At 42.4% G+C, this 13132-nt stretch overlaps 1 protein-coding gene and 1 non-coding gene across 5 annotated transcripts in view; one reads left to right on the forward strand and one right to left on the reverse strand.

The window, feature by feature from the left end:
• Positions 1-13132, reverse strand: part of LOC126297807 (protein O-linked-mannose beta-1,2-N-acetylglucosaminyltransferase 1-like) — a 1990313-nt gene that overhangs the window by 1488878 nt on the left and 488303 nt on the right. The window lies entirely within an intron of this gene.
• Trnat-ugu (transfer RNA threonine (anticodon UGU)) lies at positions 10579-10653 on the forward strand. Its single transcript has one exon. It is a non-coding gene; the product is annotated as a tRNA-Thr (tRNA).

The raw sequence follows: 13132 nt of genomic DNA on the forward strand, positions 1-13132 counted from the left end.
AACTCCACCCCAGATCAGGATATCAAGGACTAATTACAACTTATGTGACCAGTCCGCGTCAAGGGAGGATACAGCTGCTATATGACACCCTTGCCAACCGAATCGTTCCATGCATCCAGGCCAGTCGTACTGATAAGTACACTCATATTGCCAAGTTCTTTATAAAGTTGACTCTATTTTTGTAATCACAGAGGCGACCGGTGTGGCCGAGCGGTTTTAGGCGCTTCAGTCTGGAACCGCGCGACCGCTACGGTTGCGGGTTCGAATCCTGGCTCGGCCATGGATTGTGTGATGTCCTTAGGTTAGTTAGGTTTAAGTAGTTCTAAGTTCTAGAGGACTGATGACACTAGATGTGAAGTCCCACAGTGCTCAGAGCCTTTTGAACCACTTTGTAATCACAGATATAATATCACACACCCTTTCAACCCGTGAAACTTTATTTCGTTTACACCTCCCCTCTTGCGTGCTTCACTTCTTTTGTCATGCAGTGTTTGTGCTGGAATGGGCAGGACCTTCTGCCACACACTTCTCAGTTGTTTGCAGAGTCCGGATGGGTCACTTCTGTTTGAATCTTTGTAGTAGAGGTGTAATTTTCACATAAAAGCTATTAGCCCATTTGCGAAATGCCAGCGTAGTCACTTGCAGTTCTGAAAGGACACACTAAAGCTTAGAATTCATATCACTGAAAGACACGTCGTTGTCATATTGTCCTACGGGAGAGTCGAAATGTAGACGAGTTTTACAAGTACAGACTTAATATAATCACGATAACATTTAGGAACAGCCCCATTCGACAGACGAATTATCATTGAAAGCGTCATGAGGACTAAGTTTAGGATATATTGCAATATTTTGGCATGAAATGTAGTGACATGAAACTTCAAACGACCACCAGGTGTTGGTGACCAAATAAAGGTGATGAAATTTTTTTGACAGCAGTCGAATCTGCTACCAGCGGATACTATTGTGTGTTGCCGATCTCTTTTCTTGTACGTCCGTAATACACTTTCTGTTAAGGAGCTACTGTTGTTAGGTGACCTGTTTAACTACATAGAACTAAAATATGTTACCACAAAAAACCAAAGATGTAAGGAGAAAGATGAAGACAGTCCTTCTTCAGAGACAATGAGACAAGGCTGCTGTTCATCAAACAAGCGCCCTAGATTTGTTCTCCAGTGACATCCACTGTTTTGCTGGAAATCTCATTCTTTATTGAGTGAGTATAGTAAAACTAGCGTGGATAACAACTTCGTATTCCCGCATACGGAAGGCAAATGAGTACCCGAATACAGATTTGAAAACATTGTGTCTCGAGCAGCGTATTAATGCGAAGCGCTCAGCCTTGGAATATGATACGTTATAATGGCCCAAGACAACCTAAAAGCGTACACAGAAATCTGATTACATGTTGCTCATAATTTGTGGTTTGTCTGAAGTACTCGCAACAGAATCTGTAACGTTTCATATCAGAAGTACCCAAAGAACACATTTCGTGGTGACTGTTGCACAAAGCGACCTCAAAAATTAAGTTTCACATCGTAATGTGAGGCCAACTAAGTTTTACTGAACACCGCACTACACTTTAAAGTGATATAGGTACTTGGCACCATTTTTCAATGTACTCGCCAGGTGCCTGAAAACAACAGTCGGAACTTTCTGCCATTCGTCCACTTCTCCGACGATGGAAATCAGCTCCGCGGTCACGGCGCATTGGAGAACAGCTGTATGAACGTGTTCGTTGTTGGAAAGCCTAGGATAGCTGTGAATCAGTTCCTCGATTGCCTGTACATTGTCAGCTGCAGTCGATGTCGTTGGCCTTCCTTTCCGACCAGCATCAGCTACGTCTGTACGCCTCGGTCAAATTGTTGGCACAATTTCTCTACGACTGGACTCGAGAATCATTTTGTCCGTATCCAGTTAGAATTACACGGCGACTCTATGTGCAATTTCGACAGTTTGTCCTTAAGAATTGTACTGTCCAGCGTATTTCAGCTTTGGAGCGCTTTGTTCTTCATTGTGCTGCAGTGCCTGTAGTGCGTTTATTTGATACCGATTACTGTTTTTACGTAAATCTTCGATCTGTGTCGTTCAAGCACTTTAGGATGACCAAGCGTAATTGATAGGCTAACTTAAAAATGTTTTCTTTCAAGTAGATGATATTTATAGACATTTAAAAAGCCTCGTACATTTCCTTGTTATGTTTCATAGAGTGCAGGCAGCATCTAGAGCCCAACATTTGAGCCTGGGCAGAAAGACGATGTGCGGACATTCCCTGACGCCCCGTTCCAGCAAGCCCGAAGGTCGCATATATTCCATTGTAACTGTGGGCAGTTAAGGTCTAACTTTAACGACAGCTAAGCAAGGGGCGCGGTGAGCGAGGCGAGAACTCGGAGGGTAACGGCGCAATAGCTTCCGTTCTAACCACGCGATTCGCTTTTATGGTCGACGCATCTGCTCTTGATACCACAGGGAAAAATTTTATAGCCATTTCTTTTAAAGGAAGCATTGAGACTGTTCCCAGAATATCAGTGATTTTCAACTAAGAACTGCTAGTACCGAGCCTTTCCTTCTTATTCCCTTTTCCCTGCCTCTCCTCTAGTGTTACGTGCCACCGACATAGTTTTTTTCCCTTAGACACGATTAAGTTGCAGATTTAATATGTGCACAGTCTGAGTAAACGTGCCGAACTGCCGAGAGCGTCCAACATGAATTTACAACGTTAGGCCTACACTGTTGTAGACAAAACACATTAGTTTGCTGCCATGTTTCTTGCCTTCCTGAAATCTTTTGCACAGTACTTTACGATACTATGGTAAATGAAAACGTGCTAGCACGATGCATAGGTTGTTCCATGTAATGCGGATGTGGAAAGACCGCTGTTGCTGCTGCATGGGGATCGTGGTTATCACTAAAAAAACCGGTTAACGGTAATATCGTTAATTTTTTTTCTCAGGCTGTTTTAACCTGACTGTTGTCTGCCCCCGGTAGATGAGTGGTCAGCGCGACAGAATGTCTATCCTCAGGGCCCGGGTTCGATTCCCGCCGGGGTCGGAGATTTTCTTCGCTCAGGAACTGGGTGTTGTGTTGTACTAATCATCATCATTTGATCCCCGTCGACGCGCAAGTCGCCGAAGTGGCGTCAAATCGGAAGACTTTCATCCGGTGAACGGTCTACCCGACGGAAGGCCGTAGTCCCACGATATTTACATTTTTTACATTTATTTTCTTAACCGGACTGTTAAAACCGCTCAAAATAACCGTTTTTTGAAATAGCCGATTTTCGGTTTCTTATTCCTGTTATTTCCAGTAATAATCGTAGAAATCGAACAAATAATGAAAAATTTTGAGTAAGTTTCAACATGCATAGAATCAAAATATTAAATTAAATAGGTAACTAAAGAAAAACTTAGTCCGTTCACAGTTTGCTGCTTTTCTCGGTAAGTCTTATGTGGTTGTACACTACAAAAAATCACCACTATTCTATTTATTCTAATTTTTCTAAATACTGCTAAAAATTATGGTGTAATCGGAGATAATATCGCTACTTAGGCAATATGAATAGTCAGTGCAAAAAGGGAAAAAACTGAGGCTGAAGAACTCTATGTTTCGAGTTAATGGGTCTGTTTTGAGGGGCTACAAACAGTTAAAGGTACATTACGTAGACAAAAAATGGTTCAAATGGCTCTGAGCACTATGGTACTTAACTTCTACGGTCATCAGTCCCCTAGGACTTAGAACTACTTAAACCTAACTAAAATAAGGACATCACACACATCCATGTCCGAGTCAGGATTCGAACCTACGACCATAGCAGTCGCGCGGTTCCAAACTGTAACGCCTAGAACCGCTCGGTCACCCGGCCGGCTATGTAGACACAGATCAACTACTTTCTAATTTTATTGTATACTACAATGAATTGCTGTAAAGTTTTTAATGTATTACTGTTGCCATAATTTCTTTCCTCTTTTATTTCATACAAAACAGCAGACAAATCTTTAATCTTTTAAGGCAAATGAAGAACTTTACTTCATTGCTAAGTCACTTCGCTAAAATATTTCCAGGCTACGGTTGGTACGTACAACGGATGTCTAGCGACGACAGCGAGTAACTACCGTACACACCAGGTGGGAGCTCTTGCACATTGCTCGTGCAGGCTTACCTTAAGCAGCAACACACAGCAACAGGGACAGTATTGCCTCAGCAATGCTCTATCTGTTCTTATGCCATGTGTTTACTGCTCGTTTCTGTCAAAATTTTTGTTGAAATAGCATTGATCGCTTTTCCCATTTTGTATAATAAAGCAATAATTCAAACCAATACAAATCTTATGAATTAAATTACTGCTTTTTAAAAAAAAATTGTTTAAAAATGAAACGTGATGGCACTGCTGCTGTATCTTATTGATATTTCTGGATTTGTTAGTAAAAAAATAACAAAGCACTTGCTATAACCGAGACCAAACAAATACCGAAAAATGCAGGTTATTCAGAAATAAAATACCGGTATCAGTTTTAACGGGTCGGTTATTTCCATCTCTCCACAGTCGTGGTGGGGTTTTATCGTCCCTCATCATCAAAGAAAGTGATAATGTACTGGGCTGAATCACAAACCCCCCTGCTGTGTCCCGTAGAGAGTGGACAACTGACGCTGTTGTGACCGTCCATCGCACGAGGTGTTAAACTCGGCTTCGCCCCCTGACGCATTCGACAGGCGCAGCCTCTGCGCCGTCACCATATTTCGCTCCATTCTCTCTCCTCGCCATCAACATGAACACATCACTACACGCACACTCAATATCATAATGCACTCTAACGACAAAGCGTGCATATTTGGCGAGCGGAAGGTGGCTACTGAATGCTAATAAACAAAATGTTTGCGACGTTAACATCCTGGCACAAAGGGCTTTACGACATTTTCACTTTTTAGTACAACATTCAGTAAGGAAACGCTGAAACGAGGCACATTTTCCAGAAAGGACGGTGTACTTTTCCGTAACTAGCTTTAGGCCTAAGCGCACATTAAACTGCTCATGCATTTCTACTGGTATCCTTTCATATCAGGGAGAAGCAAATGGTTCATGGTTTACAAAAGTACATAATGGATTTTATCATTAGCCCATGATGCAACGCTCGTCTGAAATCTATCTAAAATGGTACAAAATGCAAATTTCTTTCTGTTCTCCATGTTGAACTACGAGAATCAATGAGGATAATAAAAAAGATACAAGCGCTCATATTTATTGTGGCTGCTACTGACGTCATGCGAAACATGATCTCTGCCTGGATGAGGCTGATGTGGCCTTTTCAGATTTTTTCTTGCGCATAATAGTAAGGCTCAAATGGCCAATAGAACTGCAGATTCTTTTAAATTTTTGCGTGATGTAACTACTTACACATATAAACGAAAATAATTTGCAAAAGCTACACTGAATTTGAAGATCAGAATTTAAATACAAATTCATTTTTATTTTATTTTCGCTGTTGGTTAGATATATGCTCAACTGAACACTTTTAACACGTTTGGTATTGTGGAAGTAAGATGCTCATCAGGTGTTGTGTTACAAACGATTGAAAATATATCTGTAACAACGCATATTTCCAGAAGTTAGCGGTCTTCCACTTTAATTTGTTGTTTATTTTATAGTCGTGGATGATTTGATAATGGCTGCATCTTTTTTATTTTCTCTAATAAATACAACCACAGCCCTTTGTGAACATGACTTTTATTTACGGCATTACCTGTGTCTCCATGTTGAGCCATGCGGGCAGTGAAGGTTGATTATTTTTTTTTATATTATTGCTTTTTCCCTAGCCAGATTGTGCCCACATGTTCATGGTATCTTATGCTAAAAACGTCTGCGATTTTGCCCATATTAGCAGTTGGCATAATTTTTTAGCGATGCGTATCTATTATGTATTATTTTGTGGTGTTTCCTCGTAGAAATAAATAATGCCAAAAGTGAACATTCTCGGCATTCTGTTAGTGCTGCAGTTTTTTTCTCTCTGAAAGCGAAAGAATAGCTCCATCTGCTCCTCTCCCGAACACAATCGAGCAATTTGCGGCCCTTGTCTCCAGGAACATCCGTACATCTGTGAAAACGACTCGCTAGTTGAGAGGGGTGCACCACTTGCACGATTAATGGCTGAAAAGGGCTTGTTTGCCTCAGCCTTATCTAAATGTTTGAGTATCGGAGGGGGGTGGGCGTGCCGTGGTGGAAGTAACGTGTAACTGTTTGGGAATAACCATTGTAGCTAAAACTTACCTGTCACACGATGGATATATTTATCTTTGAAAAGTTTGCCGAAAGCTTGCGTAACGTGTGAAAGAGACTAGTTGCATACAGAATTATCGACAGTAAACCGTACCAAATACAATACTATAATAACGATAAACGGAAACCATGATATATTGCGATGCGGAAATTAATTGTTGACGATGAGCGGCGAAAGAATATGGATGGTACCAATTGGCCTTCCAGAGCTAATTCTCAAAACGTTTTTTATGTTCTGAAGATACTGCAGGATCAGAGACAGACGAGGTACTATCCAAACATGTCACTTTACAGGTCGACACCAGTATAATGTGATTAGAGTTTAGTAACCAGCCCGCATCCGCAGATGGAAAATAGCCTTAAAAACTGGCGGGCACACCGGACCTCGACACTGATCCGCCGGGCGGATTCGCGCCGGGGACCGGCATGCCTTCCCGCTCGGAAAGCAGTGCGTTAGATCGCACGGCTAACCGGGCGGGCAACATAATACTTAAACAGGAAGAAAGGATGTCTTAATATTTAGTTCCTTACCTACATGTACATCTATATGGTGATTCAGCTGCACCAACCTGTGTAGTTTTGTACAACCCACAATTCTATATCGCTCGCTCTCTACGCACAGACTGTTAGTGCTACAAAAATATGAACAGAACTTTCTTTGTAGAAAATTTTTTATTGGCATACAGTTTCACTAGAAGCTGTAGTTTTCGAGCTATTCAAGAAAAATGCACAAAAGTGACTTGCAAACAGACGCCCACTCCCACACTCAGCTCCCTCGAGTTATGATATCTAGTATGGCTCTACCTCTTACCACTTACCAAAATTAGCCGGCCGGGATGGCCGAGCGGTTCTAGGCGCTGCAGTCTGGAACCGCGCGACCGCTACGGTGGCAGGTTCGAATCCTGCCTCGGGCATGGATGTGTGTGATGTCCTTAGGTTAGTTAGGTTTAAGTAGTTCTAAGTTCTAGGGGACTGATGACCTCAGCAGTTAAGTCCCATAGTGCTCAGAGCCATTTGAACCACCAAGATTGTTTCTCACATTTGACCTTTTTTAGTCTTCATTGACTGACCTTCTTACAGTACCGGCTCAGGCAAGCACTTACGAATTGTAAAACTGACGTTCTGTAAGTTTTAAGAACCGATTTCGTGAGTCTGAACACCATAAAATAAAGAATTACATCGTTGTATTCGTCAGGCCTTCTGACTACGAAACTACATGTAAGGGTTCCATTTGTATCGAATTGTCAATGTAATTAGAGTTAGCGTAACGTTTACAAAAATCGTTTTTCCTTCCATATCCTAACGGGAATGTTTAAATTAATAATTTTAACGAAATAGCCGACCATGACAGTGGCATAGTAGCCCAAATTAAAACAAAAAAAAAATGGTCGAATAACAGGAATAGTTCTTGTAGTCAGAAATGTTTGTACAGTGGAAGGATGGAGTGCCACGAACAACACACTAGAAATCCTGATTGGTGTGGGATGGGGACGAGGATGGAGGTGCGTTTGAGGATCACTTTTGAGGGGTCCAGCCCACTCGTCTCGTATAGGGTGCCTAAAGGATGCTGCGTTCTCGGAATGCTATACAACAATTCAAGAAAATCACTTTAATAGTTTTTATTAAAACAAAGAAGATTGACAATACTTAACTTGTATTTACAACAAGTGCGATGGGAGACATGCAAACAGTAATGTTCTTCACCATAGACAATGTCCAGACAAGCAATTGATATGGATCACTACTAACTGCAGTCGTAGCACTATCTGCTAGGCCTGTGCGAACACTGAGCCGACAATAAGCGGCCGAGGTTGGCAGGAGAGGCGCTTATGTTCTCCTCTTGTAGAGGCCGCTCTTGTCGTAGTGCGGTCCTCATCAGAGCACCATTGGCCGACGTAGTTTCACCGCCTTCTCTGTTCTTGCATTCATCATCTTCGTTCTGGCGCTTGTGGTTGCGCCAGAACAACTTTTGCTCGTTTTTTTTTTTTTTTATAACAACTCGAAAACCGTGGCCTCCAGTGGAAACGTATCCCAGTACAAAACTTAACAACATTAAACGTTTCGTTTTTCTGTAGGACTCATAGTTTGTAAGTAGTTTGCGAGAGAAAATGAAAATCTCGAGTGTCCTTTTGAAGGCCATCCATGCAACTGCAGGTTGCACAAAACTACATAAGTAGGGTCAGCTAAATCACCCTGCATATCCATATTCAGTAAGCCACATTATTATATGTGGGGAAGAGTGCATTTTCTACACCATTGTCTGCGACGTAATTTAATTAGGAACAGAACAGTAAAAATAGTCTCTCTCCCTCTATGTTAGTTTAGGGCAGACTTTTTTTCCTAAACTGCAGTATCTTTAATTTAAATAAAAGGGTAAAATAATTACTGAAGACTAGGCAGAACTCCCGTGTCTGTTAGGTTGGACGTAGGTGCTGCTACAAATCACGTGCCAAACAGCAGACGAATTAAGTTTTAAAATACATTTTCTTGTTCAATTAATGACTCACTAAATTGTTGACTGGGGATCAACACGAGTTATTACGTTTAATTAATAAAATGTCCTGAGCTTCCAATATTAGATAAAACCGTAAATTTAATAAATTAATAAGTAAGCTGGAAAGCACCCAACCATGGTCACAGCTACAAAATCACTGAAATATCCTCACCAATAAACTGACTGGTCTAGACAACGATTCACTGTCCTGAATGCTTATAAGTAAAGAAATTTAACTGAAGCCCCACAACTCTATCTGCGACACCTTGTGCAAACCGTGCCAGAATATTTCTAAGTCCCATGTATTGTGACCAGCCGAAATGACAGTCATCCGGTCACAACTGTGGGTTCTTTGCTCTGGGATATGGATCGTTGTAACTACAACAGGTGAAATTTTAGTTCACTTTATTAAATAAATGTATAAAATTTTTACTTAACCTTGACAGAGTTCTTTGCCGTAGGATTGCTTGATAATTTACAACTGTCATTGACAATGAAAGTATCGCTTGAGGCACAGATTAATAACCGCGCGGGGTAGCCGTGCTGTCTCAGGCGTCTTGCCACGGTTCTCGCTGCTACCCCCGTCGGAGGTTCGAGTCCTCCATAGGGCATGGGTATGTGTGTTGTCCTTAGCGTAAGTTAGTTTAAGTTAGATTTAGTAGTGTGTAAGTCTAGGGACCGATGACCTCAGCAGTTTGGTCCCACAGAACTTACCACAAATTTCCAATTTCCACAGATTAGCAAACTGTTCTCTTGCAGTACAACGTACGACATTTACTACTGAAGAAGTTCATCTGAAACTTTAACAGTCACTGGTCATACAGGATGATGATGATTGCTATTGACCTAAGCGTGAGGGCGCTGCTATACTGAGAGGGAGGGAGTGTCTTCTGGAGTGTCTCTCATTGTTTGCCGAAGACTGTAGCGATCCCTCGGTAATGTTTGTGGTATAGATTCCCGTTGCTGACTTTGGTATGGCTCCGCGATCTCTGGACTATACCACACCATAGAACGTGAAATATTTCAAACACACTTGAGATTGGAGTTGAACAACCGCCGCCGGCCTTGGTTGCCGAGCGGTTCTAGGCGCTACAGTCCGGAAGCGAGATACCGCTACTGTCGCAGGTTCGAATCCTGCCTCGGGAATCGGTGTGTGTGATGTCCATAGGTTTGTTAGGTTTAAGTAGTTCTAAGTTCTACGGCACTGATAACGTCAGAAGTTAAATTCCATAGTGCTCAGAGCCATTTGAACCATTTTTGAACCACCGCTCACACAACTCTTGCCAACTCTGATCGTAAAGAATCATCAACTGAAAACCGACCGACTGCCCGCCTGCTGACAAAAGACCCTGAAGGGCCTGGACGCAGAGCTTTTAAAGATCCTAATTTTTTAGAATTATGTTAATACCTCCAGCTGCTAACGGGCGTTGATATATATCAACGGGGACAGGTGAAAATGTGTGCCCCGACCGGGACTCGAACCCAGGATCTCCTGCTTACATGGCAGACGCACTATCCATCTGAGCCACCGAGGGAACAGACGATACCGCGACTGCAGGGACTATCTCGCGCACGACTCACACGAGACTTGTATGTCCACACACTATATTCGTAGTGTCCCACCGCAACACACTCATTACTCGTGGAAGACATTCTTACCAAGTCCCGTAAGACTTCGGGGAATATGTGTGCATCTGCACAGAAGAAGGCCATGGCTGGTGTTGCCGGAACTATATACCTATATACCTATATGGATATGGTGTCTGTTTTTTCGAATATGTCCGAAAGAACAGACAGTCGCGCTATCCTCTGTGCCCTCGGTGGCTCAGATGGATAGAGCGTCTGCCATGTAAGCAGGAGATCCCGGGTTCGTGTCCCGGTCGGGGCACACATTTTCACCTGTCCCCGTTGATATATATCAACGCCCGTTAGCAGCTGAAGGTATTAATATAATTATAAAAAATTCGTTCCGGACCGCTGCAGGAACAGACACCATATCCATATATGTATATTATAAAGATCCGGTCTCCCCATCCAGAAAACAGTCACCCATCTCCAAATCTTGGCACTCTCACTCTCGAAAACCGCACCCATTGACTTCTCATGGAATCACCTGTCTTTTCATGCACAATTTCGATCAAAATTCTGTTTGCGCTATTATTTTCACTCTAAAATTTCACGCTATAAACATGTAAACGGTAACTCAGCTGCTCCAACCGATGGTTTCTATGCAGCTCGCAACGCCTTCGCATATCACATGCAACATTTTCATATTCTCTCGTTAGTAGTATAGAAAATGGACAGGACCTTTTCGCAGAAAACTTAACGTCCTTAAATTTTGTACTGGAATGCGTTTTCGCTGGAGGCCATGGTTTTCAAGCTATTCAAGAAAAACACGTTTGAAGGTTACCTTTGTATGTTCTTGAATAATTCGAAAACCACGGTCTCTCGAGAAAACGCAATGCAGTACATAATGTAACAACATTAAATATCCTAGAAAAAGGACTCATTCATATTTCCAGTGGGACCAACAGTTTGCGTGTAGCGAGCGAGAGAACCTAAAAGAAGGCATTGCTGGTTGCATAAATCCCAGAGGTAGTGGCAACTGAATCTTCCTCTGTAATAATAACTCCTAGGTGACATAGTTTGCCCTCAGAATAAAATTTAAATATTCACAATTTGTGCATGCAATGATGAGAACGATTTAGTTTCGTGATACCTTTACTGTTTAAGGTAAAAATATAAACAGTACAGCAGTATTATAGTATTTTGCCCCCTCTTTCCATTGCTCCCATTAGAGTTCATGAATCTTCAACTAAATTTAAATTACCGTCAAACTTCGCAGATTTAGCATAAAATAATAAAAATGGCTAGCACAACAGTAAATGTTAACATCTGTACGGTGCATATGGTGGATAGTACTCGCTCCAAACACATACCGTCATGCTGTCAGTTTATCTGTCTTCATTTATAAGATATGACGATTTCAACTGATTCTCCAATTACAATGTCCCTCACAGCTTAATTATTAAAGTTAAAGATCATGTAAATAGTTCCGCCGATGTGTCTTATCAAGAGCTACAAATTCAGTGCTCGATCTCTTTGATGGGTTGAATATTTTAAAAGTTGTAAGTTATTTAGTGCATTTGTTGTATTCAAACCTGTTTGTCTTGTCCCCTTTCATATATCATTTCCAGATCGTGACTTTACATCGTAGGATTCGTAATCTCTTTCATTTTACAGCTCATGCTTCCCTGTGCTCAACTCGGTTCGCGCTGCGCATGCGCATATACAATGAAGAGCCAAAGAAACTGGTACACCTACCTAATATCGTGTAGCGCCCCCGCGAGCACGAAGAAGTGCCGCAAGGTGACGTGGCATGGACTCGACTAATGTCTGAAGTAGTGCTGGAGGGAACTGACACCATGAATCCTGTAGGGCTGTCCATAACTCCGTAAGAGTACGGCATCCCAGATATGCTCAACAATGTTCATTACTAAGGAGTTTGGTGGCCAGCGGAAGTGTTTAAAGTCAAAAGAGTGCTCCTGGAGCCACCCTGTAGCAATTCTGGACGTGCAGGGGGTCGAATTGTCCTACAGCAATTACCCAAGTCCGTCGGGATGCACAATGGACATGAATGGATGCAGGTGATCAGACAGGATGCTTGCGTATGTGTCACCAGTCAAGAGTCGTATCTAGACGTATCAGGGATCACGTATCACTCCAACTGTACACGTCCCACACCGTTACAGAGCCTCCACCACTTTGAACAGTCCCTTGCTGACATGCAGGGTCCATGGGTTCATGAGGTTTTCTCCATACCCGTACACGTCCATCAGATCGATATAATTCCAAACGAGACTCGTCCGACCAGGCAACATGTTTCCAGTCATCAACAGTCCAATGTCGGTACTGACAGGCCCAGGCGAGGGGTAAAGTTTTGTGTCGTGTAATCATCAAGGGTACACGAGTGGGCCTTGTGCTCCGAAAGTCCATATCGATGATGTTTCGTTGAATGGTTCGCGCGCTGACACGTGTTGATGCCCCAGCTTTGAAATCTGCAGCAATTTGCGGAAGGGTTGCACTTCTGTCACGTTGAACGATTCTCTTCAGTCGTCCTTTGTCCCGCTCTTGCAGAATATTTTTCCGGCAGTAGAAATGTCGGAAATTTGATGTTTTACCCGAATCCTGATATTCACTGTATTTCGTCTTTGCCTCGGAGATGCTGTGTCCCATCGCTCGCGCGCTGACTATCACATCTCATTCAAACTTACTTAAATCTTGATAACCTGCCACTGTAGTGGCAGGAAGCGATCTGACAACTATGCCAGACACTTGTTGTCTTATATAGGCGTTGCCGACTGCAG

This window comes from Schistocerca gregaria, chromosome X (genome assembly GCF_023897955.1).
Source record: "Schistocerca gregaria isolate iqSchGreg1 chromosome X, iqSchGreg1.2, whole genome shotgun sequence".
Taxonomy (NCBI): Eukaryota; Metazoa; Arthropoda; class Insecta; order Orthoptera; family Acrididae; genus Schistocerca; species Schistocerca gregaria.